General features: G+C 37.6%; 1 long non-coding RNA gene across 2 annotated transcripts in view; it reads right to left on the reverse strand.

Moving 5' to 3' along the window:
* The window catches only part of LOC102783720 (uncharacterized), a 45,211-nt gene that overhangs the window by 6,743 nt on the left and 11,713 nt on the right, over positions 1–26,755 (reverse strand). The window contains exon 3 of one of the 2 annotated variants that reach the window (XR_015719306.1): positions 14,501–14,577. The exons of the other annotated variant lie outside the window; for it this stretch is intronic. This is a non-coding gene — a long non-coding RNA (uncharacterized LOC102783720). Of the gene's footprint in view, positions 1–14,500; positions 14,578–26,755 lie in introns of those variants that run through there. 2 annotated transcript variants of the gene reach the window in all.

Here is a 26,755-nt window from a genome sequence, read left to right on the forward strand (position 1 = left end):
CAAAAGGTAGCAAAAGATTGAAGGCAGGTATTTGACCATGCCATTACTTTTAAGGAAGGAGATCAAGGAACCAGAAGACTAGATGCTCTTCACATGGAAGTGATTGTACCTCAAAGGACCACTGAGAATAATCTGAACCTACATTTTGTAACTGCAATGGTAAAAATTGTAGTTTTGTTTTTTAATAAAACAACAATTGGACTCAATGAGAAAAATACACCCCAAACACAATCTCTAGTACATCTAATAAAGTATAAAGCAGACAATACAAAAAATAAATAAATAAACAGGCCTGGAGGTTGCGATGTCATACTATCTGTCTCTGTCTATTTATATGATTGAATACTAAATGCACTAGAATAATGGGCTATGTTTCTTGGGTTTTGTGTTTTTGAGTTCTGAATTATTGTTTATTTCATTTTGATTACTGTTTCATTTTACTGCTGTTCTATGCTATGCTGTTGCTGCTGTTTTCTGTTATACGTTCATTTGTTTTCAGTTCCTTTTTGAATTTGTATTCCTTGTGTGTTAAGTTCCCTTTTGTTTCCCTTTTTCTCTTTTATGCCTTCGTGCTGTATAGGTTTTATTATTGTTTGTGTTGTCATGTTTAACAAGAGTGTTATTGTCTCTGTATAAAGTATGTGTCTTTTGAAATCTTTATTTTACTGTGATACATGTTTTTCTCTGGTGTATTGTTTTAGTTTCACTTATGTCTGATTGTCTTGGTTATTTTCACCTGTGTCTCATTCCCCTGCTGTTTCCAATCCCTAATTCATCATCAGAATCTGTGTTCTTATTTGTTTTTGTCTGATTGACAGCTGTGATCTTTGTTTTGCTCCTCTGAGTTTTTTTGTTGGTTTTTTTGCACCCCATCTGTATTCCCAGTACCTATTTGTTTCATGATTATTTGGATTTATTACCTTTGGGTTTAATTTTTGTCCTGGACTTGCTATCAGCTTAAATAAAACTCACTTTGTGCTTTGCTTGCATCCTTTAATATGCATTTGGGTCCACCTCTAAACAGAGATTGTTACAAAAGTCTGGGAATTCAAGTACCCTTGCCCTTGTAGGAGCTTCTGCCTACAGCATTCTAAGCTTAGTTCCTCTGTTCTAGGGTTTGTCATCCAGTGCTGTCTTGTGAGCACTGTAAAAATTAAAAACTTTCTTTGCTAAGCATTGTATCTCAGATCTACACTTATGTTAGAAAATCTCAGAATTTAAACAAAAACAGGCCTGCACAGTGTGATAAGGAGTTGTCAAAATCAGAGACTTAAGGTTTATCATCTTGTGATCTATTCGATTTAGCATAAAGAACAGATCAAACATAGATGTCTATGATAGTATTCCTACCATATGTGAGTCAGAAACTAATACTTAAACAAGGATACGCTGGCGCAGGGGAAAGAAAAGATCAACTGCTGGAAGAAAAAACAGATATAGACTATAATCATTTTTTTGTCCTTTTAAATGCTTGGCAAAAACAGTCCATCTCGCAGGTGCTTCATGCACAGCCTTTGATATTTGCTCTTTGATATTGACCACACAATCAATAGAGCTTTCTTATAGCAGAGCTGGTAATATTACTCAGTTTTCGCAGTTAGGCTCTTATGGGATTAAAATTACCTATCTATTGATCTAACCACACAGACCCTGTACTATCAGGATCTAGAACTCCAACACTGTCCAGTTACAAATGCAGATGCAAATAGTGAGACTTCATATTCAGCACATTTGTTTGACAAAAGTGATTAAGGCTGGACTGAAATCAAAGCAAGGCAAATATTAATCAAAAAAGACAATGAACTAAAATTGACTGAGATATGGTGATTAAAAATCAGTTTGAATGAACACCAAATTTAATATGGCAAATCCATTATCTAAAATAAGTATGGCCATGGAAAATGTGTTGACTGCCTCATGTGTAATGGCAAAAAAATATCCATATGTGCTATGTGAGTCTATGTGTTAACTTCTCTTTGGAAATTAACACATAGGAGGTTAAAACATCCGTAACATCTGCAAGCAGATGTTATAATACAATCTAACTATCAGGAGAGCAAATCAATATGCTTTCAGATGTGTGGCTACATGCTCCATAAGCAATGTTTACCTTTCACAACTTAATACTTTGTAATTTTTACATAGGAGGTTACTGAGTTCTGGTTATGGGATGAAATTGGACAACTCAAGTTATCTTTTTAAATTAAAATATATTTTCTGCAAGAAAATATATGATGAAAATTGTACAGTCTTTTGGTGGAAAATATAAAAGTATCCATTTTCTGCTACTTCTTCGGGTTTGTGTCACATGGCCAACATTCTACACAGAGAAGCCCAGACATCCCACCCCCCTGGAAACCTCTTAAAGCTATCCGCAGAAACACCAAGGTGTTCTAAAGCTAGCCATGAGATATAATCTCTAAGTGTATCCTGGGCTACCCTGTAGCATCCTACCCCAAAGCCTTTACCCAGGAAGCATCCAGGAGGCAACCTAGTAAGATGCCCAAACTAACTAAACTTGCTCTTTTGATGTGGAAGCACAGCAGCTACCCTTTGGAGGAAGCTTATTTTTGCTGTGTGTCCTGTATACAAATGTCATTCAATTGCTTACTATTCAGAGCTCACGACCAAAGGTAGGAGTAGGAATGTAGATCGACAGGTAAAGCACAGCTTCTTTTGCACTCTGTTCTATTTTCCACCACAGCAGATTGGTACAGTGTCCGCACCACCACTAATGGGACACCAGTCCGTCTATTCACCCCATTCACTCCCCTAGATACTTTAACTTCTCCACTAAGGGTAGCAATTCGTCCCAGACTCAACTCATTTTATGTACCAAATAGTCAATAGCAATTGGCTAGCCACGCCATACTCTTGAAGCACCCCTGACAGTATACCCCAAGGGATGTCATTAAATGACTTCCCTAAACTCACAAACCACATTTAAACTTGGTGGGCAAATTCCCATGCAGGAAACCCATACAGCATCCAGAGCCTAGAGGAATTCAAAGGAAAACCCATCCACCCCAAGGAATTTGACACCAAAGAGTGGTTTAACAACTTCAGTGACATCAACACCAGTGATAGACGAGTTATTCCCCTAATCCCCAGATTATAATTCCATTACAGCTTGTCAGGGGGATTGGGGAGATTACAAAATCACTCATCAACCTATGACCAAGTGTGTCCAGTTTACCTTTATGCTCCAAAATGGTGTTATGAGCATCAACCATCTGTGGTTGGCACAGAAGTCCAATAACAGAACACCACTTGGGTTCAGATCGAGCAGGCATTTCCTTCCAGTTACACCCCTCCAGGTTACATTGTTGTTGCCCACATGAGTGTCCCCCACAAAGAACAGAGGACGGCAAAGTACTATACTCTGATAAAGTACTCTTCAGCAATCCAAAAGTGACACCAAGAAGGTTGGTTACTCTGAACTGTCATTTAGTGCCTTACCAGCTCTCCTGGGAGAAGTAGGCACATAGAAGGGTGGACCTGTGTAAATGCTTTGAGCTGATCCTGGTTGTGCTCCATGGGCACAGTCCCTGCCACCTATCGCTCACACTCAAATGAGGGCTTAATTTATTGTAGAACAAAAATCAGTATTTTCTAAAGTGGGCATGTGATTATTTTCTATGTACTAATACAATGCATTAACACTTTTGAGCAATAAAATATTTAGTTTGTAACTATAGATATTTCGAAGTTTCTTTCCATTTTTCGTAATAAGGTGACTTTCACATGTTGTACCTGTAACCAAGGAAAATCTCAGTTCCTTATGAGGTCAATGCATCATATGGATACTCGTTCCAGGGCAGATGGGAGCTTCAAGTGGCTGGATTTTGATGAAATGACACAGTGTAAAGCAACCTCAAGCTCTTGGATGAAAACCTGAGTTTAAGACTAACTTTAGCTTCAAGCACCTCACTAAAAGCTTGCCAAATATGAGAAAACAGCTGATGCCTTCTGAGACAATTACATGAAGGGACTCCATGTGAGCAAAAAAAGATGGTTTACTATTTCTATGGCTGTGAGTAGTTTAGCCAGGGGTATCAAATGTATTGCTAAGGAAATCTGTCGATGATAGAATGACTATATTACCCTCTGAAGCAGAAAAACCAAATACAAAATCAAGAGCTATGTGTGACAAGGGACAGCTAGGGACAGAAGAGGCTGTAACAGATTTGCTTGTCTCTGGGAAACTAACACATCTTCCCTGGTATCTAGACTAGAGTCAGGTTCAGGTTCAGTTAAATGAGCTTGGTGAATAAGACCCTCAACCTCTGTGCTTCCTGTGTCCTGGGTGTCTCAACCAGGTCACATTTCAGATGGTTTCTGGAGAGGATAGACTAGACTAGACTAGACTGACTAGAATCAGGTTTTATATTTTGTGTCCTGGCATGGTAACTGAAAGTGAAGTTCAACCTGCAAGGTAATAATGATTATCTAGCCAGACTACAGTTTAAATGTTTTGTATTTTGGAGATAACTAATTACTTTCACCTTTAAGTTCCCACCTCTTACAATGTTGTTACTGTGCTGTCTTTGTTTTACCCAGTTTTGACCAATGTGATATTAAAACTGGCCCCAAGTATTTTGTAAGTTTTTCATAATCAAAAGCACTCAATAGATGGCAGATTCATTTGGACTGGTCACCAGATTACATTCTGCCCACTGAAGTGTCCAGTCTTCTAGTAACCCTACTACATGTGAGATTTTGGAGTAGTCACTGACAAATGCTTGAGGTGAGTAACTGAAAAATAGAGAGCATTGTAAGAGGAAACCCCTGCAGAGACCCAACTTACCTCCAACAAACGCATGCGTGAGGCCCGCTGCGTCACACAGGAGGGGTTCTGGCAAAGCTACTATTATAGATGGTTGAGCTGATGATTTGGCAATTGGAAACTGGGATAAGATAGAATTAATGGCTTGGATGGAACTATTCTTTTGGTATCATCTTTGACGTGTGACTTGCAAACAGTCACTCCAATTATTGTCACTGCAAAGTGACTGTAGTGAGAACTTATCCATGTTGACCTAACAACACACCTTGGTGGGAAATGGCTGCAAGTACAGATCTGTCATATTTAACTGCAAATTGGACCCCGGAAAACTGACAGGAGTTTTAAAGGGTTTATTGCCAAAAAAGGGGAATTGCATGGGACAGTGTTTTCATTACATGAGTGGGGTTGGAAGTTATGTGCCAGAAGAGAAAAGATGCTAGCAGTGAATAAGGTGAGTATGATGAGATTTTGCAAAGTTTGTAGTTTGAGTTTAAAGACTCACTTGTTGATTTACTGAACAAGCTGGCAGGCACAATTCTAAGAAAGACAAGAATGATTTAGTGAAGAGTGGGCAGGCAGGTAAGTTACATGTAAGTTAGTTTATTTGCAAATGTCGTGACCACCTGTTTTGCAAATGTAAGGTTAAGAGGCAGTGTCCATTAAACACCTCAAAGTTACAGGAATCCAAGAACATGGAGACCTATGGCCTTTTGACTTGCAACTGTAGAACAAATGAGAGAATAAAATTACTGGGAGGAAAACACAAAAGCAGGTTAGAGGCAGAGGGAGCCATAGGTGGATGCGTGAGAACACGCTAGCCCACAACTCTACCTGAGAGTAAGAATGCCAAAAGGAAAAAGAGAGAAAGGAAAAAAGAAGGGAAAACTGCAAGCTGGCCCAGACCATAACAAAGTGTACCATTTACTTCAATATAGTGAAGTAAAAAAAGTAAAAAAAACAAACAAATTTTTAAAACTGTAATTTAACAGAGTTTATCATGAAAATGTTACTGAATTTTCCTTCACCTGTATACATAAATATGTGAAATATAAATATAATTGCAAAAATAGCCTGCAAATCTCTCTAAATAACACAAAAAAATTGTGAATAAATAATTTTTCATTTTTTTGTACGGAAGACCGATTTATTTTTCTACCCCAAAAAACTGTAAAAATCAAAATGCCCATATAGTTGCATGTTCAAAATCTGTACTCCCTAAATTCCACCACCATGTTAAGTGTCCTACCTGTGGTTGGGGCAGAACCCTGGACCATGTGTACATTAACATCAAGCATGCCTACCTGGGACAACCCAACCACCACTCTCTGCTCCTCATCCCTGCCTACACCCACCTCAGGAAACAGACCCCTCCAAGCTTATTCAGGCTAAGTTACAGTTCCCTGTACAGCACTGTCAGAGCCAACCTGAGGAGGACTATCACACAGGTGGATAGAGGGCCTCCTCACCGACAACAGCCTCTGCCAGATGTAGAGAGTTATTCAAACCCTCACTAACTACAAAGGACAGAGCCCGCCAACCCCCAACAGCAGCCTCAAACTTGCAGAGAACCCCAACACCTTCTTTGCTCGGTTTGAGGCCACCCCTGCTCCACACACTTCCACCATCATTCCTATCCCCAATGGAGAATACTTTGCTCTCCAGTGTGTGCCTTTGTATTGTGTGGCTTCCTCTTGTTTCATATATATTACTTTAGACTGTATATGTATATTTATTACTCCTGCACAGTTGGCATGGAACACCCATAATTTTGTTGTGCATGTCCAATTGTATTCTATTGTATTGTATTGTATTGTATTCTATTCTATTATCTAATGTTAAAAGGATGTTTAGCTGCTGATTGTTAATTGTTTTGGGTAGTTTTTTGTATTTAACTTAACAGATGCCTCTTCAAGATAAACCATAGAAAAGATGATAAAGGGAAGAAAAAAATAAAAAAATCTTCCGATTTAATTATGTGAACCTGCTCTCATCTGTGAAGAGAATGGAATTCCAGTGGTGGACCAGCCACTTCTGGTGTTCTCTGGGGAATGCCAGTAGATTTACAGGGTCCTTGGCCTTGAGCACAAGTCCTACTAACAAGAGATTTGTGGTTCAGCAAATGTGTCCATCCATGTACACTTTCGATAGTGTAAATAGACGGACACATTTTTAGAGTGATAGTGGAGTTCACCAGGATTGGGAGAACTGTGAAAAAAATTTCAAATATCATAAAGCATAAAAAGCACAGACAGGGATTGCAGTCCGCACTTTTCATTGCTTTTAACTCTTGGTTTCGCTTCAGTTCTTTGTATACTATAACTTCGCTCTCCTCCACAGCTGGCTCATGGACCAACAACAACAAGAGCAAAAGTGGCCCTGTGGCAGAGGCGTGGTCTGCGGCTCTGCTGCAGAGGAGACGTGGTGCAGTGGGCTTAAGGGGCAGAGCTGAAAGCAATTCAACAATTACGCTCTCCCTTTTTCAGTGACACTGGGACCTGGGGGAGAGAGGAACTGGTTGAGACAGCTTGAAAGCTGTTGGGATGAGGAAAGAAAAAAAAACCCACATAATTGTAAATAAAAACCATCTCAAGCATACTGAGTGTCTTGGGTCCTTACTGGGGTCACAGGCCCACTAACCAGTATTAACACAGCCTTTATACACTGCCTGCATCAAAGAACAAAGCTCACTAAAGACAAATGTGTAGGCTTTTGAGTGGAGCAGATAGTGACCATGCTCTGCTCGACCATAAAACCAGCTTAAAGGAGTGTCAGTATTTAGTCTGCTCCTTCTTGCACAAAGAAGCGGACGTTGGTCCTGGGGCTCAGTTGATACACTTCTACAGTCCTGGCCTGTTCAGGTTTCCTCCTGTAGTGTTCATATCTCTACTTTTGCAATTCTGAAGCTTCGCCTATGGACATGTCATCCTGGTAGAGCTAGACTACCTGTGCAACAGTCTTCATCTCTCCAAGCATCTTTAGGTGTCTGCATCTCAAGGGAAACATGCCATGTTCGGTTTGACCCAATATTATAGGTACCTTTGGTTTAATGGATAAATGTTTTCAAATTTAATTATTTTTTTTGTTTGTTTGTTTTCTATAACCTATGGAATCTTCAACACTCAACATCTAGTCTAATGGTGACATCAAGCTGTATACCAGGAGTGAACAAGACACCAATTCACTGATCCATACCATGAGGATCTGCAGCAATGACAACGGAATAGGTAGTGAGAACTGAGGGGGTTGTACTACCAGAAGGCAACATTGCAGACATTGAGAATAACTATGAGTACCTTGGAATCCCACAGGCAAATGACAGCCATGAAGAGGCCACTACGAAAGCCGCAACCAAATAGCTGCAGAGAGTAAGGCAAGTCCTGAGGATTCAGCTGAATGGCAAAAACAAGATCCGGGCAATAGACATCTCTATCCTGCCAGTCATCCGATACCCTGCAGGGATAATAAGCTGGCCAAAGGAGGAAATAGAAGCCACTCAACACTACAGACTATCGACAGAGCATCAGTTGAACAGTATTGTACCTCAGAAAACACAAAAATTGTAAGAAAAGGGATATTAACAATGGAAAAGAAACATAACACTCGTATGCAGGTCTTTCCTATAGAGAAATGGGAAAGAAAGTTAAGGTGTCAGTAAGTACAGTTTCCTTCACCATCGAAAGGCACTCAGAAACTGGGGCAAACTCTGACTGGAAGAGGTCTGGTGGGCCCAAAGCCTTTCTGAGAGTTTCTGAGAGTTAACAACTTGTGTGAACAGGGGCTCACAGGGCAACAGCTTCAAGCACAGCTTTAATAGTGGTCTTAGTAACTAAGTCTCAGTTTCAACTTTAACCTCCTAGGACCTGGCATCCTGGACATCACATTTTGGGTTGTCTAGACCAAAATACTAAATTTTGCTCCTCAAGGGCCTGATATCTACTTACGAGGACATTATACTGCCTCTGTTTTATCAACATTTAAAACAAATGTCTTCATATGTGGCTCTCATTTTTCTTAGAAACAAAAATCAGGTAAAAAAAAAAAAAATCCAGTGATTCTTTGTTTTTACATTCATCGGGTCCCAATATGCCCAAATATCAAAGAGAAATTAAAAACGCACGCCATAGAAGAGTTCGGGTCTTAGGAGGTTAAAGAGAAGGCTGCGAGCTGCAGGTTTAACAGGTTCAGACAGCCATTTCTACAATAGAAATACAATACAAAAATATTTTTCAGAAAGTTCTTCGTATATCTGTTGCAGAACTTCCATTTTTAAGATTTAAAATTTTTATTCATCAGTCCATAATACCTTCTTCCAGTTGGTGTTTCATAGCCCAGGCACACCTCTTTGCCTTATTCTGATGTCTTAGCAAGAAAGAATGCCACAGGTTTGTTCAGTTGTTATATCTGTCAAAGGTGGCTACTTTGATGAGTCAAGAGTTTAGAATACATTTTGGTCCATACATTGATTCCATGACTTCATTTTTAACTCCAATTGCTTATTATGCTTTACTATGCTTTAATACTGCAGAATCACTTCACCCTATGGTAGCCTACATGTCTGCTTAAACGTATTTTATGTTACATATTGTAATAAAACACCTTCGTAACCTTGCAGAATGGAAGATTTGCATAGCAGATCATTCCACAAATGATCCATGTAAATTTAAAGCAGAGCTCACAAAATTTGTGAGCTCTTGTCTACATCTTATTGTGATCAAGTGGTCGGCACTAGCCTATGATAAACAGCGACAGACAAATTCTTCATCCAATCAATTATTTTCTTAAGACAACTGGACCTTTCGAAGTGGTTTCCAAGGATGATTTTCCAGCAGGTTGTATGTAAACCATAAGTAAAAACATATGAATTTAATAAGGGTTTACCAGTATGGGTCATATTTCTAATTGTTTGGCAAGTATATATTAAATCAGCAATGATTTCAGGATTACATTTCTGCTGTTTTGACAGCAAGCATTTTAGTAGCTAGTGCATACCAATTAACTCATCTTTTTAAACACTACAGTTTACACCGTGCACTGTTCAGTATACTTGTGCATGCACTCCCTTTGCTTTACTAAGTGTTTGTAGTTTCAGTTGCCAAAAAATATGTCATGGCCGGAATGGCCGGTGTGTTTGCGGACCGGACCCAAAAGACACGGGAGAGAAAACTAAGATATAACAAAAGGTGAGTCTTTTATTTGGCTAATGCGAAAAAAAAGAAAAAAGAAAAAACACAAAACAAAGGCAAGGCAAAGTGGGGCAGAGAAAACATGAACCTGAACAGAAACATGAAAAAACCTGAGACCTTACATGACATGAAGCGATACAAACAGACGACCTGACAATGCACAGAGGAAGACAGAGGACTTAAATACACAGAAGGGTAATGAGGGAAGTGGCAACACCTGAGGAAACACAGGTGACACAATAAACCAAACACCACGGGGGAGGCAAACTAAACACACCGAACATGGAGACACAAGACTTTTAAAATAAAACAGGAAACATAGTGGGACATAGACATGACAACACAAGACATGAGAACAGATAAGGGAGACACAAGCATGTTAAACAAAGAGGACAAGTAAGACTAACACAGGAGACAAGAAAAGATTAATAAATAAGGAGACATAGATAAAACATGAACTAGACTAAATCCTAACTAAATAATAACACAAGAACTTAACATTACTCCACCATTACAGAAGTCAAAAATACAAAACCCAAAGTGCTAGAGACCCAGTCCCCTGACAAAGTACTTGTTATATGCTTTGTTTTTTCAGACTTTGTGTTCTTTTACCATTTTGTTGCCAAATACTATTGTGATATCACATGTACACACACATCATATCACATATTGTAGTGAGGCCATACTGCAGAGAGTGGATGTATGTAATTAGTACTCCATTATATGCACAGGCTGCAATGTGCCTGTCTGTAGTGAAGGAATCTATTATGAAAATTTAGTGCATGATTACAGTGACATCACGTGAGCTTTTGCATAATTTGAAGCAGCATTTTAAAAAATCTTGCAGTAAATACAAAGCTATAATCACCTTCGTGTCTCCATCAGTTAGGAAAAGAACAGTCAATTCAAGTGAAAGGATGGGCGAGTGCTTCTCTGATAAATTGGAATGAAATGCGTAGCAGCTGGATCCAGACTGACAGCTCTAAGTCAATGAGCAGCCAGGTATAGAAGCGTAATATCTCCTAAGAGTCTATTTTTCTGACTGACAGACAAGTTCAGCTAGGTTACTGCTTTTGCGGCGCAAGGTGATTCTTCAAGCGTGCAGAACCAGGACCCTTTGAGGGAAAAAAGCAGAGAAGATGCTGTCAGGCTGCTTGTTGATGAATAAAAACACAAACATGAAGAATACGATTGAGATGTGGGCTGTCTTAAGAAATGACACAGATGCATTGAGTGACAATCACCAGCTAATGGTTTTGCAACAAATCCACTACTTTACAAGCTGTATTTCCTCTTGTGAGCAGTGTTATACTGTTCACTGGATTGATAAATTTTCTTTGTAATCGTGTCCACGTGCACTAAATGCTCGAAAAGATGTTTAATTTAGGAAGCAGTTCCCAGTGGAAACTATGCTGTGAATAATAAAGCCTATCAGGAGTTTAGTGGGCATAAAACAACACAATATTGTGACTGATTCGGGGTTTTTTTGGCTTTGTATTTTGCCACAAACACTGTTTTTGTCTGTTTACTTATCAACTACAGCTGCCATTCTTCACAAAGAAGAAAACTGCAACAGCTTCCCTGTCACATTTAAATCTCATCCTGTTAGGCTTTGACCATTTGTTTTGTAACTCCACATTCTTTTGACAACATTTTGACCTTAGCTTGTAATTATATGATAAGAATTTATAAGAGCATAATCAACTTATATTGTTGTCACTGGAAAAGTCTTATGATCTATAGTTTGCACATAACATTTTAACCAAAAAATGTAGACCTTTACCTAAAGGTAGTTCAAATGAAAACCAGGCAATCACTAATGTCATGAACTGTTAACTGTAATTTTGAATCTGGTTTGTTTTCCTTTTCATGAATATGAATATAAAGCTACAGTCTAAATAAAGCCTTAATGGGTGGTCTAATGGTGCATGAAGAAGTGCTTTCTTTATTTATTCCACCACTTTGCAAGCAGCCAATTCAGGAAAAGATAAACACTCTTTATGATAAAGTGTGCTATTTAAGACTACACTTGCAGATTTAGGTAACACCAAAATTAGCCAGTAATTTTAACTTAACTTCAGGGGATGTTCATAAAACAGAGGTGCAAAGTTTCCAATCAAGAATATTTTATGGTTTGCTACTGGGATTTTAGGGAAATGTTTTGGCTGTGTATGACAGCACAGATAAACATAAATCACATTGTATAGATATGATTAATAATCATAAAAACATGATCATTCTTTTTTAATAAAAAAGTCAAAAGACATGGACAAATTAACCTGATGATGAACAAAGGCAAATCTGAAATTATTTTACAGTACTAACGTTTTGTAATCTTCTGGAAATTAAAAACTGCAAATGTATAATAAGACTCTAAAGATCCAGTGTTCTGGTAGCTGGTGTGAGTAACATGACTCATAATAGCCTGTATAGGAATGTCAAGGAAATACTAACTGCAGTCTTCATAGGATTCCAAATGACATCCAGGCTATAAGGACTACTTTCATACAGGTTAGGGTGCATTGTGCTACAAATGGCTCTATAATAAGGACTAGTAAATCATAGTAAATCCTCTGTTTTTTTGTTTTGTGTTGATTTTAAATGGGTTCAAATGTTGAAGCTTTTAAATGGTGAAGATATGAAATGCTCTGCTATGCCTCTGATTGGATTTTCTTGATTTATCCTAACCAAAAACCAGCACTCCCTAATCTCCCAATCAATCTAGCCAATAACGGCAACCAGTATATTACAACACAGTAGTGAATAGCGCGCATACAATTTAGAAGTGGACACTGGCAATAGCAAATGAAGCTTTAAACTTTATAATCAAACCCATCCTGCCTTACACTACAGGTTGTACTTAGGCACAGCAGTGCTTTGAAGTAAACAAGGCTTCAAAGATATCGCAGTGCAACCTGAGTGAAATTTTAAAAATACATAGATAAATAAATAAAACTTTGTTAAATTGCACACCAGCCAACCCAACAGTTGTGGACCTTTTACATATCTGTAGAAAAAAAAAGTCCAACAATCCTGTTCCTTATTGTGATAGAAAAATAGGCAGAACAGGCAAAATTCGCTTTCTTCACCACTTTCAGTCCATTAGGGACATTCTCTACCACTTGACCACTGGCAAGGACAGGCTTTACTGGTACTGTTTATAATATGCATCAAGTCTATCAAATCTACTGGTCCTATCTCTTAGTTAAAAGTTGCTCATGTTTTTTTTAACCCAACTTCTTTTTCCTCCAACAGATCTTTCTGGTCCTCGCAGGCCTGAGTGACCAATAGAAAATTGGGCTAAAGATTTATATGTTATAGAAATGCAAGAACCTACTATCTTGTAAAGGCACAAGATTAACTTTAAAATTATGTTTGTTTTGTTTTTTGGTTTGTTTTTGTGGGTGTGTTCCTTTAATTCCACCATGCAGTGTCACCAAGTGCCTAGTGGATAGAAATTTAGCCATTCGGGTTAACTGGGTTAATGCCCTATCTGAAATTTGAATGAAGACTCATATCAAATGTATTGCATATGATTGCGTGTTTGCCCTAGGCTTGCATGGTTTTTCTCTTGGTACTCCAGCAAAAGACTCCAAAGACTAATATCTGTGGTTAATTGGTGATGTTAATAGATACAAAGAGCTGTATAAATGAATGGTTAAATGTGATTTATAGTCTAAAGTGCTTTGAGTCGTCAGTAACACTAGAAAAGTGCTACATAAATGCTATTTCATTCCCATATGCATATCACTTCTCATCACCATTGGGGTGTCTTCAGGGCATACGTGTGGACCTATAACTGAGTATTTTTGCAAAATAAAAAAACAAAAGTAAATAAATAATATAATACAATATGAGTTAAAATTGCAAAAGAAGAAAAAAATCAAACTGTATACATCCTTCATGCTATTTCAGTCAGTAATACAAAAAAGAAACATTTTCCTTGAGCAAGAGGGCACAAGAAACAAAAACAGCAGCAATTTCACAGAACTATTTGACTAAAACAATACTCATATGTCCAGGAGCCAAATGGGCCATGGAAGCTGGATTTATAGGTTTTCATGGCTTCTGCTTAGGAAAGTGGTTAATTTGATACACTCTCTCTCACAAACAAAGTCTAAACCATACTGTTGTGTGTTAACACAACCCAAGACTACCACAGTGCCGTTACAAGTGTATTCAAACAGGTACAAGAGGGCTTTAAAGACAGGAGATCTGTCAATCTTTCAATCATTTCTAAGCTGGTTAAAGATCAAAGATAAAACAAACACAGACAACTCTGCACTGAATTTCGAACAGTTCTGAACTGGTTGCTGCCCGAACACCCTTTTTATCACTATTTGCATCTTTCCTATCCATGGCTGCTCTGCTGCATATGAATGCCTTGATATATTGGAAGGGGGCTTTGGTAAGTGTTCAGGCTATGAAAGTCTCTGCGTTCAGTGATTGGCCTCCATCCCCAAGCTGCAGCAGATGCTCTTGCTGCTGCTGACATCGTCAGAAGTCCTGATAATCTTCCCGTTATTGAGTCGGCTGTTTTTAGGTGTGTGGTAATTCACTGAACCTCAGAGATCAAGGATTACAAGACACTTTGGGCTGCTGGCCAAGCTAAAGAGGCAGACAGAGAGGGAGGAAAATTAAGCTTGGTAAAGGCCACAGCACACAATATCCTACAGGGCAGAAGGGAAAATATGGAGCACAGATTATAGTAAAAAAAAAAAAAAGAAAGAAAAAAAAATTGCTTGTGAAAATGTAAAAGTCTGATTTTTCTTCTATCTATGGAATGATGACAGTTAATGCAAAGAACAAATTATGAACCTAAAAGGAGGACACACTTTTATTTATCAAAATACACAATATTATAGTACAAAGGGCAGGAAATTATGCCTTTTAATGACCAATATCACCAAACCTAAACAAATTTTTTGTTTGTTTCTTGGAGGTTTGTCTCACTCTTTTTCTTTTTCTGTGAAAGATGAGTTGAGATGATGTTAGTCATAGTCAATCACAACCAATCACACTTAAAAAAGAGAAAAAATTCTGTGTAGAAAAAAACCTGCTAAAAACATGAAGTTTTATCAAAGGCATTGTGACATTTGGTTTAACCATTTTTTAAATTTAAATGGCCTGTATTTGTATAGCGCTTTACTCATATTAATTTAGAGTTACTGCTGTAACAAAAATTTCCCACGCATGGGACTAATAAAGGGTATCTTTTCTTATCTTATTTCAATAAGTTTAAATCAAATGCCCTCTGGGTTAAGCTCTGGTGGGGGGGATTTGGTAGCTGACAATGCCACATGTAGGACCATATAAAAACATCAAATTACATGACACTTGAGAAATCACTGGCTTTAATCTATCACCCCAACTTGCAGCCAACAACACCAACTTCACTAGGTTGCATGAATTTTTTAAAAGCACTATATCCCCTTTGTGTCACATTTATAAGTGTCCAGGTTAATTTGCCCTCTCTCCTTTACACATTGGTCCTGAACAGATCATTTTTTGTGGCACAAGATGCAGTGAACCTTTGACTTCAATTTCCTGGTGCTGGCAGACGTAAATTAGAAGAATGTTTCAACGGTGAGTAGGGCTCCCTTGCTTCCACCTTGAAAGTCAAGATAGAAGCTGAGGGAGGCTGGTACAGTCACTGAAGGATGACCCATTCACCATTTAGTCTGCTCTGCTCTAGTGCATTGGTTTCCGACCTTGTCATTTAAAAAGCTTCACCTTTTCACTAGAAATATTCCTAGAAAAAGAGGAGACAAATTTAACAGTGTGTTTGTGCACTTTTACAGCTTACAATAAAGAATGTATGACCACTTTTTTGTGACAAATTCTAAATTGAGCTCTCTTGCTCTACTAAAACAACTCTAACTAGGATAGGGGTATCCCATGGCTCTACCAGAAAGGACATAATCAGTGGATCCTTTAGGTCCTTTTGACTGTGGGTTTAGGGTGTGGATCAAGCTTATTTTCTTGCTTTCCACAGATGATCTGTTGTTTTGGGATTTGGGGAGTTTGATGGCTAGGCTTGCCTTGGGCTGTTTGTCTTGTTCCTGCAGCCATTTCATTTTTATTTATTTAGTTTTGATGTGCTGGCATTTATTCTTCTGCTAGGGGAGCTATCATCTGGTAATGCCATTGTCATGGGGGTGAAGTAAAAATTACCAAAATAAATATCTAGGTAGCACATGTAAAAGTGATACTGACTTCTGCAAGTCTATTTCTGGGACCCAAAGTTTCTCAGCAAAAGACTGCATTCTAAATAAACAGATTACTAACTGTTAAAGTTATCAGACAATACTAACTAATAAGAGATTATGAAATCTGCTAGTAACGGTTGTCAATTTAGCTGAAAAAAATGAAGGCTGTTAGCTAGATGTCGGATTTTAAGTGGCAAATGTGTCATGTAATGTTCAATTGGATGGCAAGCCTGTAATTGAGCAGCAAAAGTAAATAGGGAAGGATACAGCTCTGTCATGCATGACGTGCAGGACTCAGTTCCTCAATTTAACTGTTTTTTGCAGTGTATTCAATTAAGATTTTTTTTCTCAATATAAAAAAGCACAACAAATCTGTTGTTTGCAACTGTGCCCCCTGCTGTCTGTGGTATTAACTATTAGCAATCAATGAGAGCCTGCTGTTAGTAGAAAGGTGACTGGGAGACATCCACCATGGGAAGCTGTCTTAAGTATGGACATGAAACAACTCAAAGGCAAAAATGGCCTTGAGGCAACTGTTGTGATTTGGTGCTATATAAATAAAAGTGAACTGAGCTGAATTGGAAAAGGTGAAATGAAGTAATTTAATAAGAAAACATTATTTGAAATGTAATTTTGTCCCAGTGAAGCTTAGTGCCATGCATGTGCACACTCAAAAAAGTCAAAACACTTTGAACGTGAAAGTCTGTGACAGGCATTGATTCATACATAACAAAAGCAGCAGGCACATGTTTATTAAGTTGTTGTTATGGGAAGGAATATATGGGGAAATAAGTGACAAGTGAAAATGCAGACCATTTTAGTCAAGTTTCATATAAGGATGAAATCTCCCATGGTGCTGTCTGCTCCATACAAGTTATTCACTCCTATATTGAACAGGTGTCTCGTTTAACCCAGAGGGAAGATCCTACACATTTATTATTCAAATGGAATAAGAATGGGTTCTGTAACATTGTAAACAATTCAGTTTTGAACTGACTTTAACTGAAAGTATTAAGACAAACTCGTTAAGGTAATTGTAAAGTATTCAGTTACCTATATAATCATAAGCAGGAAAGGATATATATATATATATATATATATATATATATATATAAAGAAGAGTGGCGCACACATAAGATGGACTGCATCTACAATCTGAAAGAGACAGGAGACTGCAAGGTGGTGGCAGAAGAGAATGTAGCTAAGCAGCTTCAGACAGTGGTCTATTCGCCAACTCTGGAAATAAAGAGGAAGGATGTGAGGACAGAGGTAAGCATTAAATGGTGCAAGTTGAAGAAAAAGAAACTGGGACAGGCTGTGGGTGTTAGGGAAGACTTATAAGATGACTGGAAATATAATAGTATGATGAGAAAAACTGTCAAGAAGATGTTTGGTGTACTCTCTGGACAGAGGAAGGAGGTTTGATGCCAGAATGAGAGAGTACAGGAAAGTATGTAAAGGAAGAGGTTAGCAAGGGATTAGTTAGATAATCAGCTAACTGGAAAAAAGTAGACAGAAGTACTGGGAGGCTAGGCATGTGGCAAAGGCAAAAAGAAAAATAGTGATCACAGGCAGTGGTTTCCCTCAGCCTCCTTGAGGATACACCTATGTTATCATTTTCAAAATCCCAGCTGACTTCACCTCTGACCTTGAGGCCAAGGTCACTGAATTTTGAACTTGTCCAAGTTTTTTAGTAGATGCACCTATGGTATCAATTTGAAGCTCTTACTGTATGTCGCTTTGTTCTCAAGTTATCATATTCACAAACTTGGGACTCCACCAAGCCTGACCACCCGCTCAGCAGGGTGATGGCAATACCCCATCAGCCTTTTATGGCTGAGGAGTAAAAAGCTTATAGCGAGTTGTAGCTAGAGGCATTGTAAAAATCATGAATCATAACATAAATCAGGAAATGCTGAGGTTTGGTAAGGAAAAAGTAGGCAGCTATTAGATCGCATGATGACAAATACAAGTGAAATAAAATCCTTCTGTTGATGAAGGTTGTGATAGGAAGCTTAAAACTAAAAAAGGATAAGGGTGTTAAATTGGAAACCCTCTACCCCATTAAAAATTAAGCAATTCAAAATGTTCCCTTTCATTTTCCCACATAATAAAACAAGATCTTGTGTACATAAGCCCCAGAAATGAATTCTCAAGTCTAAGTGTCAAACAAGAACAATGAATACGACTTACTGTGTTATTCAATCACTCAGGGTAGTCCGCATAACAGAATGCAGGACCTTTTGTGTACACCGAGGCTTTACTAATGTATCAAACACAGAGGTAATTCATTGCAATTAGCAGTGACTCATTTTGTTAAGTAATGTCACCATAACCCCAGACAAAAAGCAATCCTATCAAAGGCATGAGGTGTGTTACTTTGGCTAAGGGGAATAGTTAACTGATATTCAAAGAGAATGGAATTATAAAACAACACCTTATTTTAGATATATTGGAATATAGCATATCAAATATTGAGGTAAAAATTGAAATATTGAAAACTAATGTGTGTTTAGGCAGATGTAGGTAAATATACTTAAAGAGTGTCATAAGGTTAGGGTTAGTGTCATAGATGGATATATTTATCTGCTCCCTTGCAGGCTTTGTAAGATTTAATGAGCATCACTAATGCTAAATTTTTTCAGTACTTACAAGTACAGTCAGTCATTTTTTGATTTTAGATAAAATAATACTTTACCTATAAATATACACTGATTAGTGTGTAATTGTAATGTAGTTTGATGTAAATAAGTTATCATTAAATATAAAGAAAACAAAATTGATTATTTTTGGCACTAGACAAATGAAAAATGTATCTAAAATCAGGGTTAATGGAATTGAAATTGAAAGAGTGTACGAAAATAAATTTCTTGGAGTGATAATTGATGATAAGCTGAGTTGGAAGTCTCATATAAACCATGTGAAAACAAAAATGTCAAAAACCATTGCTATTCTCTATAAAACAAAGCATGTCCTGAACAAAAAATCATTATACACACTCTATTGTACTCTGTTGCTTCCATATATGACTTACTGTCTGGAGATATGGGGTAATGCATATAAAACGAACACTCTTCCTATTTTCAAGTTGCAAAAAAGAGCTATAAGAATTATAAACCAATCAAACTATATAGAACCAACTAACATTTTGTTTATTAATCTGAATACCCTGAAATTTTATGATTTAGTTGAATATAAAATGGCACAGATAATGTATAAAGCACAAAATAACTTGCTTTGCCCCAGTACTCAGAAGCTGTTCAAAGTCAGAGAGAGTCAATATGACTTAAGGGGAACAGATTTCTTTATAAAAAACAAGATAAGGACAAATATAAAGCAGAGATGTGTTTCTGTTAGAGGAGTTAACCTGTGGAATAGTTATGACAGTGATTTAAAAAGGTGTAGTTCATTTTCCTTGTTTAAAAATATGTTTAAAAATAGAGTATTAGAAAAATATATATATCAAGAATGAAAAGAGCAAAAAAAAAAAACAAAAACAAAAAACAGAAAACCTCTTGATTCTTTTGCTTTGATGTAGTTACTTACTAAGGTGGTGGTGTTTTTTCTTGTTTGTTTGTTTGTTTGTTTTGTTTTTGCTTTGTTTGCCTTCTCTCACCCCAACCGGTCGCAGCAGATGGCCGCCCCTCCCTGAGCCTGGTTCTGCCGGAGGTTTCTTCCTGTTAAAAGGGAGTTTTTCCTTCCCACTGTCGCCAAAGTGCTTGCTCATAGGGGGTCATATGATTGTTGGGCTTTTCTCTCTGTATCTATGAAGCGCCTTGAGGCGACATTTGTTGTGATTTGGCGCTATATAAATGAAATTGAATTGAATTTCATTATTTGCTTCGAGCCCTGTGTACAGGAGCTGCATGCTAAAAGATCTTTTGTTAAAAGGGTTGGCGTAATAAGCAAATGCTTCAGCCAATACCTTTTGATTAGCCTTGTCTCATGCTTTCTTGCTTTGTGGTAAATCTTTGTTCTGTCTTCACTGAGATATTTGAATGCTAATCAATAAACATATCAAACAAACATAAACATTACATATTGCAACTAATTGATGTATTCTCTTACAACATACAATTAATCCATTAGAAAAGAAAACATAAGAGCAGGGTCTCTACCTTACAGTATAAAACACTTTGAGGCAACTGTTGTTGTGATTTGGCGCTACATAAATAAATTGAACTAAATAAATCTATTTTGAATAAAGTTTCACTAACACTGGCTAAGAACACCTATTAAAGGCTAACAGCAGAAAAAAATAGCAACACACAAAAGTTTAGGCTATCCACAGCAACTCACCTCACTAGCTCACATAGAAATTAGCTTCACTGAAACATCTACTTGTATCAGATTCCTTTCACAAAGTTACAGCAGCTTTCAGAATAAATATACATGGACACATATTGACAGTTGAGGTAAACAGCAGACCTACAGCCTACACTCCCTTTGGATAAATGGCAGCTAGAGCTGATTTTCTTATAGCGGCCTCCCTAGCTAGCATCATGTACTTGAACTGTGTGTAAGTAAACAGAATTCACTTCACCACAACTGTAGAATATTATTACTTCAAAAGTTAAATATCTACGATATTATCAAAAACTTGTTTATTACTAGCTAAAAATTGAAAGTGGTGGAGGAATTTTTCAAACATCCCTTTAGGAAAAGAAGCAATAGAATACTATGAAACACCTCAGTACACAGAAAACTGTATTATTGAAAAATTCTGCATAAAAATTACAACCTAAGAATAATTATTCTGCAGAAAATAATGTTCCACATCTGCATTAAATAAGTGTATATTACTGCTCCGTATTTTGAAGGTTGAGGTCATTTTAAATACTTTATACAGTCCCAATCAAAAGTTCAAGACCACTTAAAAAGTGGCAAAAAATCATATTTTGCATAGTTGAACCTTAATAAGGTTCCAAGTAGAGCTTCAACATGCTACAAGAAGACAAAACATTTGTTGAGCATGCAATTTATTAAAAACAACATATTAACTGAAACAAAATGTGACTTTTTGCCATTTTTCAAGTTGTGTTAAACTTTTGATCGGGACTGTAATTTATTACATTTTTAGCATCTAAACTATGAATTACATTTCTAGTGTCTTTCCTGATGTCAACGGAAAATTGTACTTAGTAGTCAGTATAATCTTTTAATGATATAAGTTTGAATATGGTAGAATACTGCATGTAATCATTTGTGTTTAGAAGTATGTAGTTGGTCTCATCCTAGGAAGTCTGTAACATTCCAGGGTGTTCTGGCTTTCACCCCCACATCCTAGGAGCATGGGAAAGTTCGTACCTTGTTTTATTGTTTTACGGTAGGATTAACGTAGTTATATCTGTTTTAGTCTAAGTGCCTTTTGTTTAGATGAACTGCTGGACTTCCAGACCAGCAGGTTTAGGGAAGTCTTTATGGGGTCACACTCTGACCACACACACACACACACACACACACACACACACACACACACACACACACACACACGCACACTTCAATGTATGGAACAAACGCTCACTGAAGTGTATAAATAAAGGACCAGGGCAGTCCTCAGGGTCAGTCTCTGAGACTCACTCTTGGGGTGTGAGTTCTGGGGGCTGCCCTTGCTAGCAAGAAATTCTGTGTGTTTCTCTTCTCTGATTCTCTACTGAAGAAGTGTTTTAGAATATATCTCTTAACACCTGAAAACTACATTTCTGCGTCCCCCGTCCCCGTGATTTTTCTATATAAAATATATTAATAACAAAAAGTGAATTACAAAAGCTTGAACAGTGTATGATATGGTTAATGGTAAATATCTACATAGGGAATTAAAAATATTAATAAAAAATGAATTTCAAGCGTTAGTGTACAGCTGATTAAATACACTGTATTCTGATAAATGAACATGGTCCGAGCCACCGTCCCCTCTCCATCATGGTGAGTTTTACTTGTTAATATATTAAATGAGTTAACAACTTTTTCACGTTTTATCTTTTATACATCACACGTAACTGATCTCACAGCTTTGAAAGGTGAGCCAGCGGCAGCTTGCCTTGCATGCTAATCTCCCATCAGTTTACCATCAGGCCAGCAGTTTATCCACAATGACCATGCATGAGCCATAAGAGAAAAACTGAGCACCATTAAAAACTGAGCAACAGAATATCTTTCTTAAATGTTTTTGTTTTTTTTTTTTTTTTTAATGACTTAGCAATTGTTGATTTAAGCACACAAATCAAACTTGTTTTCAGTTTTAGGTGAATTTGTTTGACTTTTTTTCTTCAAATTTTTTGATGTGATCTTTGTTGATCCCATATAGCTACACAGTCCCCAGTGCAGCTATATACACTGAAAAAAAGGGATTGGCCATCTCTTGGATTTATGTAAGCATCTTGCGTGTATTTAACACAATTGCCTCATGCTTTAAAGTTAAGTATAACTATATAGTGTAGAAACGACATTATATGCAGAGAGGGTAGATTAAATTGTTCACATCATGTTCGAGTGAAGTAAGTCAATAATATAGCAATGTTACATCTCTTGCGCGCTTTGGATCGTGGTTTGAGGAAGGCATCCATCTCAGTCAAGTCGAGCAGCCGCCTCTACTTTTTTTGGTATACCGAAAAAAGTAAATTGGGTGGTTGTTACATTAAAAAAGTCTGCCTTGTAATTTGAACACAAAAATGTCATGTTTCTATCTTGAACGAAATCAAATCATGTATGATCTGTATGAAATTTAACAACTTAATTTTCTTGTTGAGATGACATGATACAATCTAGTAAGAGTGGTTAGTTGATGGACTCATGAAATTCACAAGATCACACAGGAACTGCAGGAAAATCACAGGAGCTATAAGAGGCAGACAACGACATACACACCACATGCATGCTATTACTATTTATTGTGGTTTAACCTGTCAAGGACAAAAATGTCGTGCTAAACAGCAGCGCGTTTAGGCTTGATCGGCTGTTGTTAGAATTTATTTAATATTAATTTCTAGTATCAGCTGAGGTTTGCTGGAGCCACAGCTGTAAAAGCTGCTGGTCATGATATCGGTTTGGATATGTTGTGAGAGGGAAACATGAAGATGAAACCAGGAGATGTCCTTACTGAATCATCAGAGCTGAAAAGGTGAGGGAGAAACAGGTTTACCTTTTAGGTGACATGAATGAGTTGAAGGGAAGTTATGAACTGTTTCTGAGAGACAAATAACACCAGGATCCTTTTCTAAGTAGCTGACAGCTGGTAACTGTGCAGGGGTGGATCTAGCAAAGTTTTGCCAGGGGGCCAGGCAGGGCATTAACAGGGAGAGGGGGGCACAACGAAATACTTTCTTATTCTCATTTAAAATGTCTGGCTGTTATTAAATAATTATCTGAAGCTTACAACCAAAGTTTTTATCTGATATAGAAATCGTACATATACCAACAAGACTGTACATCACTGTCACAACAGCATTAGTTTTGATTCAAAGGCTTTATGGCTTTAATACCTGGTGGGCTGTTTTTTTGTCCCGTTCCAGCCCTGAGCACGACACGCAGTGAATTAATCTGAGAAGGTGCATCAAAAAATAAATGGCCGCACCAGCGGTTCACATCGCAAATCAGCTCGCATTAGTTGTGCCTCTTCTTAATGACAGTATCTTAGCTAACAACCCAAGTACCAGATTCAACTTGTAATTGGCTAAAAATAACTTAGCCTACTGGTAAGAGGGACGTTGTTAGCTTTCCACATTCCGACACTTCAAAAGCTTCAGGAGCTTTCCGCTCAGCACAGCATCAGCACAGCGGAAATACACGAATACATCCGTAGACTCGAGACACAATGCATTTTTGGGACTTTCAGGTCTATGGACCAATGTTTTATTTTCTGAACAAACCAGAAATCTTTAATGAGCAGCTAGATTTGTCTCGCATTAACTGGCTGAGTTAATGCCAGTTAATGCAACATCGAAGCAGCTGGAATCCACAGCTGTGTGTGTTCATGGAGCTGCATTTTCACCTGCTGGACACCTGACAAGTTTAACTGTCTTCAGAACATTGCAGAGGCCTTATTGACAATACTTGGCTCTACATATCTGTGTGAGCAGATTTTCTCTCACATGAGTGTCCTCAGGTAGCCGTCTGAATGCTGGACACCCGGAGACCTGTGTCTCTGAGTGGGAGACCAGAGATCACATTAACATGTGTGTCTCTGTATTAACAAACATGCCATATTGGCTTAGTTTATTTTTCTTATCATTCTTGTGAGGAGACCATAAATAGCATTTGTATTTTCTGTTGTACAGTTCATTTGTTGTTATGGATAAAAAGTGTCTTTTTTTGTTTCAAAATAGCTGATAACTATTCGCTGATAGCTGCCAACATCTGCGAACAAATATAATTCTATAAAGTGGTTCTATATAGTATGTAGCTGTTCATATAGAGCGTTATTAAATTTATTGCTAATGCAATTATATGGCACACTGACTTCTGAGGAAATTTTAAATGGCACTCGCCATCAGAAAGGTTGCCTACCCCTGCTCTAGACTTTGTTGAACATTATGTAATATGAAGACAACATGTAGTATTTAAGTGACCAACTAGTACTGGGCTAAACGTTATTGAATAGTGTTGAAATAAAATGACAAAATTGCGAAGGATTAAAATATTCCAAGAGCTCACCTTACTTCATCTAAACATGTTTCAATCGTGTTTTATCAACACAAAATGCACAGGTTTATTGAATATGAATAAGTTGTGTTGATTTAACTCAGTTGTTTAAGTTTCTGCCAAAGCAAAACAGTTGTGTGCAACCAATGTCCACTATTGAATTAAGTAAATCCAACATGGCCTTTTTTTCAGTGTACATATATATAAACAGACGTATGCCAATGCAAACAACAGGTGCTAGACATTCAATTCAGCACTCAGTATATTACTGACTGAGAGGAATAAACCTTAAGCCATATTTTCAGTCAAATGTTAAACGAAACACATTTTTGATTCAGTGAGTAATCTAATGCTTGCCTCTCGCACCATGGTGTTTGCTTCGTAAACATGGCATCCGGTTGCTGCATCTGCTGACCAACACAAGCTGTTTGAAAAGCCTGAAGAAATCTGACTAAGGTGTTCACATGCCCCATTAAGTGGAGAGACTGGGCTGAATATAAAGGCTCTGCTTATTACAATTATGACTTTATCCTGATCAAGATAAGTTCTAGAATAGATTTTTTAAAAGTGCTTGCTTATATGTGTGCTTTCTTGTGCCCACGTGTGTTTCACAAGAGAGACCTGCACACATATTTACCAGCAACCAGGGAAAGTGTCCTACTGATGTCATTAAACCCTGAAATCTCCCTCTGTCAAAAGAATGCTGCCTCTCTTCTGAAATGGAGGGGTGGAGAGTGCTTCCCTCAGGTAGCCACCATGAAGAGCTGGCAGATGGAGGCTGCAGCTGTTCTCAGGTAGGAACGCAGGCTGGAGACTGGCTTGCATTCCCTCTGGACCAAGCCAGTCTCAGTGGGGAATTCACAGCTAGGGCTCTTCACATTGGCAGCCTTTCAGACTGGACTGCAAATGGAGCTAAAGGTTCACACTCCTCTCCTTTGCTGTTTCCTGCCTATGCCATTTTTCTCCCTCATTTGAACCTAAACTGAGCTCCAGGATGCATATCTAATGTAAACGCATTAGAGAAAATAGGCACATTTGAATCTGTATTTAATTGGAGTCTCACAATAACATGTAATTTGTGCTCATACCATTTGTTCTGGATTTGTCCATATATTTAATCTAATGTTGACAGCACCTGGATTGCTTCTGTTTCGTAAATGCAATGTTTAGTTATAAAGTCAATTGAGACATTTTCATATTAGCACGCAAATTTATGTGTGGGAAATGGTGAACAACACAAGGACACAAAGCAGGGAGGAAAATGAAAATCATGAACTTCTTAAAATGGCGAGGAAAAAATAAATTGGTGTAGCTGTTGCGTGCTACTACATTAATTCAGTCAAGGTCTGAAGTATCGACAAAGGAGCCAGACTAAAAGAAAATGCATTGATCAATGCAGATTTATAGGAGATGCAAAACTGAAGTATGTTTGTGGGCAGATATGAAGAGAAATTCAAATTTTACTGTACAAGGAATTAAAGTACAGCTTTATGTTTCGATCTTCCAAAAACAGAGTTCACAGTATGGGCAGAAATCTGTGCCATCAGAAACTGAATTTGAATAAGTTAAATTTGAATTGCTCGGATTGAATCTGAATTGTAACTTGAATAAATGCTTTTAAAAACTGAATATGAATTAGCCTAATTTGAAATTCAATTTATTGGTTTGAAAATGATCAACACTAAATTGAAATTGAATTTTATAGTTTGAAAAGGAATTCATTTGCTTTGAAAGCGTATTTTATCCTTTAAAAATGTAGCTCTCGAATAATTTCAGATTCACTTCTCACCATTCAATTTCAGTTCCAAAATTCAGTTTTTTGGGACTTACATCCAGTTCAAGAGTAATCAAGTTCAGATTAATATAACTACGTTTTACTAGCAGACTGAAAATGTTACTGACGGGGATCTACAGCGTCTTGAGCTGAATTAAGACTT

The sequence above is a fragment of the Neolamprologus brichardi genome, chromosome 1 (genome assembly GCF_056152115.1).
Source record: "Neolamprologus brichardi isolate AB-2024 chromosome 1, ASM5615211v1, whole genome shotgun sequence".
NCBI classification, from domain to species: domain Eukaryota; kingdom Metazoa; phylum Chordata; class Actinopteri; order Cichliformes; family Cichlidae; genus Neolamprologus; species Neolamprologus brichardi.